Source organism: Frankliniella occidentalis, unplaced genomic scaffold (assembly GCF_000697945.3).
Source record: "Frankliniella occidentalis isolate FOCC.00 unplaced genomic scaffold, Focc_3.1 Scaffold104, whole genome shotgun sequence".
Lineage (NCBI taxonomy): Eukaryota > Metazoa > Arthropoda > Insecta > Thysanoptera > Thripidae > Frankliniella > Frankliniella occidentalis.
This window is the reverse complement of record NW_026267233.1, coordinates 783,999-788,409: the sequence shown is the minus strand read 5'-3', so window position 1 is coordinate 788,409 and position 4,411 is coordinate 783,999. Positions and strand designations below refer to the sequence as shown.

Genomic DNA, 4,411 nt, shown 5'->3' with positions numbered 1-4,411 from the left:
ATCAATGTAGGGTATTACACATAATTATTAACTACAAGTAGAGAGAGAGAGAGAGAGAGAGAGGGAGGGAGAGGGAGAGAGAGAGAGAGAGAGGGAGAGAGAGAGAGAGAGACGCAGAGAGGGGGAGGGGGCAGGGAGAGTGGGGGTCAAGGGGTAGACGGTGGAAAGGGGGGAGCACCTTTCGTCTCTAAAGAGGTCGTGAAGTGCTGCGGAGGGTGATAGGGCTGCTTTTGGCGGAGGGGTGGGTCGTGCACACGTGAAGACGCTCGGAGCTGAGACGCTATATTGCTCAGGGGGTTGGCGAGCCAAGTGAAATGTTTTCGAAAGCGTCCTCGCTGCGCTGCCTCCCCCCCCCCCCCCCCTCTTCCCCCCCCTCCTTCCCCCCCCCGCCCCCCCCCCTCCGTTGTCTGTAGCTGCCCCGACCCGGTAGGCATCCCGCCAGGCACGCAATCTTCCCCACCAGTACACGGTACGATTATGAAGAAGGTCCGTCTCGGAATGTCCGCTGGGCGCTCGATCGCCGGGACCGCCCCCATCCATAGCGCAAGCGACCCCAGGATGGAACTCTCTGTCACCCCTTCGCGGTGAGACAAACTACAAATAACTTATCAGAAGAAAGGAAGTATGTCACGGCTTTTCAAAGATTTGTGAATCCAGTGAATGACAAGTGGAATTTGCGTTGCGTATCTCGTGCTGTTAGCAATAAACACGTGATTTCTTGAGAAATTGAACACACCTATTGTAGTTTTCGTTTAGCTCACAATGTTTTGGACCAGCCCGTGAGGGCTTTGGTGGCGAAATAGTGCTCTCACAAGGAAGAGGTCATTCTTTCAGTTGTTATGTGGAGGACACGAATAATGAACAGTTATGATATTCGCCATCATATCCCATGTTTAGCGTTCTCTGCTTTGTCATCTCTTTTCCTTCTCCCTATTTGATTTCCATCCCTTAGCCCCCTCTCCCTTGACGCCGGCCGCCGGCGCCGGCCACGTTTCTCCCCCCACTCTCTGGTGCGGTGGCCTTGTGGGGCCCAGCGCGCCTGGCATGGCGCGTCCAACAGTGCGTGCGAGAGAGAAGGAGTGGCGCAGAGCAGGAGAGGTATGTGCCGCGACGCCGGCTCCACGCTCGGCCTCGACATGCCGCGTTGCCGCATCGTTTCCTCGTAGCCCCTGTGGCCTAATGGATAAGGCATCGGTCTCCTAAACCGGGGATTGAGGGTTCGAGTCCCTCCAGGGGTACGTGATTTTTACGCCCTCGACTGACCCAGACTCCTGACGCTCACTTTTGATACAATTGTTGGTGAGATTCAAGACAAGAAGCAGTTTAGTGTACTAAGTCTAACAGTGGAAATACCTACACTGACAAAACGTCGCGAAACTTACGAAAAATTTTAATCACTGTTGAGTATTGCAAACTAATTCTCCGTAAGTTTACACACTGGAAACGCAAGTTTGTGAATGTCGCTCACTTGTAGGTGTGTGAATGACCATTCGCACACTTGGAGGGGGTAGAGGTGTGAATTTTTCCTAGATAATTCACAAGTTTACCTCCCTAAGTGTACGAATGGAGATTCACACACCTACAAGTATGCGACATTCACACACTTGTGTTTCTAGTGCGAACACAGGAAGCTCTTACACTTGGCAAAACAAGTGTGCAATATTTGCATACCAACGTGTACTGATTCTGCACAGAGTATGTTACTGACATCCCATTTGCGTGATGTGCAAATCTTATACGTTTTTGCCGTAATTGTATCGATTTTGTGCACTCACGTTCTGGGCCAACAGTGGGAATCAGCAGTGTAAAGCTGCTGTTTACATTTCTGAACCGCGGTTCAGAAATGTAAAAAATTTGCACCCCAAAATGTGTTTGAACTTTGCACGCAATCAATTGTCTTTTGTTCGTAAAGACTTTGCTGTTCAATAAAAGTTCGTAAGGACTTTGATGCGAGCTTGCAAACAAAATGGGAAACACCAAAATGTGTTCGAATGCGTTGATCGATTTTTTGCGTACAGTGATTTCCGGTTAAAACTGACCAAATTACCGACATTAACTAAAAATTGACTGAAAAATGACAGATAAGTGATGAAAAATATGACTGAAAAATGACAGATAAGTTAAAAAGAATGTGACTGAAAATGTTCTGCAATGAATGTGATTGAACATGTCTGAAAGTGGTGGAAGTGATTAAAAGTAACTGGATGCGATTGAAAATTACTGAAAACGGTAGAAAACTGATTTAAAACGATAGAAAAGTGATTGAAAAATGGTCCATAAATGAATGGAAATGACGGGGTTTTATTTAAAATCACTGGAAATTATTGGAAATGACGGGGTTCATTTAAAATCACTGAAAATGATTGCAAATGACGGGGTTGATTTGAAATGACTGAAAATGATTGAAAAGACTGAAAATGATTGAAAAGACAGAAAATGATTGAAAAGACTGAAAATGATTGAAAAGACTGAAAATGATTGAAAAGACTAAAATTAACAGAAATGATCAAATGACTTAAATTGACTGAAAATGACCGAAAATGTGACTGAAATTCCATTTGTACAGTGATTAAGAGAAGTGAAGGAGCCCTTCTTTTTTATTCACAGAAAATCCATTTTACAAAACTTAGCAAAGAATTATTTAGTTTGTACCAATTTTACAGTGTCTATTAACACTTTCATGCAATAGGGGAACTCCTACAATTTCGTTTGGAGTATTGGTACATACACTGCCAGTGGATTTGCGATAATAGTAATACAAAATCTTGCAATAACTCCCACTTTGCGATTCCCATTATTTATCGCATCCAGGATGCGATAGCTCGTTATTGCAAAATCTTGCAATAACTTTATCTCAAAAATAACAATGAATCGCATTATTAGAGCATACCTCTGCGCATCTCTCATCTCTCAACTTTTCTCGATTTTTCTGATTTTTGCCGAATTTTACGCATTTTTACAGATTTATACGGAATTTTACTGACGTTTACCTATTTTTACGGATTCTGTAGGGTTTTGACCGATTTTGACCAGTTCTGACCGATTTTGACGGATTCTTACGGGGTTTTACCGATTTTCACGGAATTTTACTGATTTCTACGGATTTTACCGATTTTGACCGATTTTGACGGATTTTGACCGATTTTCACCGATTTTGACGGATTTTGACGGATTACACCGATTTTGACGGGTTTTGGCCGATTTTAACGGGCTTTGACCGATTTTGAACGATTTTGTACGGATTTTGACGATTTTGACCGATTTGTACTCATTTCGACCGATTTTAACGGATTTTGACCGATTATTACGGGTTTTGACTGATTTTTACGGATATTGAGCGATTTTTAGCGATTCTTACCGTGTCTTAATAAAATCGGAGAAAATCGCAGGTAATCAGAGAAAATTGGAGGAAGTTTGGTAAAATCGGGAGACGCACACTACTGAAATAAATTTGTTACTGCCTTAATTTTTGCGATAAAAAGTAATCGCAATTAATTTTGCGATTACAAGTTATCGCATCCTGGATGCGATGAAAAGTTATTGCTAAATTTTTGTAGTCATCATCGCATTCTCGATGACAGTGATTTTGTCCCAGTCCCCACCAACAGAGATTGGTCACAAAACGTCAAAATGATGAAAATTCGCATCACTATGACGTCTTTTTGGACCCTAAAACGTCATTTTCACATCACTAATACGTCAATCTGACGTTTCGTGACAAATCTCTGTTGGTAGGGGGACTTGAATTACTCGCGTTGCATTTTCAAATTCAGTTATCTTACTGAATAACCTTCGGTGATTCGTCGTGCTTGAAATGAGAAGACAATGTTTTCTCGTGCAATGAAATCTATGACTTTTGGCTCGCCCTATTTAAGTCATATGCACCGAATTCTAGAGGAGCGTAAATTATGACGCAAATATTAGAATGGGAAAAATAATCGAGTATGACTAGGGCACAGACATCAACGCAACGTGCTGAGCCAAGCAGCTATGAAAAGAGGGGAGGAGAATCCGAGGGGGCCACCACTCGCGTAATCCTGTGTACAAGTGCCAGGGATTACACCTGTAATCCCTCGTAATCTCGCGTAATCCCTCGTAATCTTGTGTAATCCCGCGTAATCCCTCGTAATCTTGTGTAATCCCGCGTAATCCCTCGTAATCTTGTGTATTCCCGCGTAATCCCTCGTAATCTTGTGTAATCCCTCGTAATATCGCGTAATCCCATGTAACCATGCAGTAAATCAGTGCAATCGCACGTCAAAATGAGTGTAGTAGCACGCGGTCAGCGACTACAGCGCCTTGCAGATCGTCAACCCATTTTACACACACATAGGTAGGCAACACGTCCGCAAGCCCTGCAGGTGCCGTCCTTCTACTCATCACGAGCGTCTGACCTGATCGCGCCCCCCCC

The 4,411-nt window shown here is 43.8% G+C and overlaps 1 non-coding gene across 1 annotated transcript; it reads left to right on the top strand.

The window, feature by feature from the left end:
- The first annotated feature begins 1,165 nt into the window (after window positions 1–1,165).
- Window positions 1,166–1,238, top strand: Trnar-ccu (transfer RNA arginine (anticodon CCU)). The gene has a single exon. It is a non-coding gene; the product is annotated as a tRNA-Arg (tRNA).
- Window positions 1,239–4,411: the final 3,173 nt, after the last annotated feature.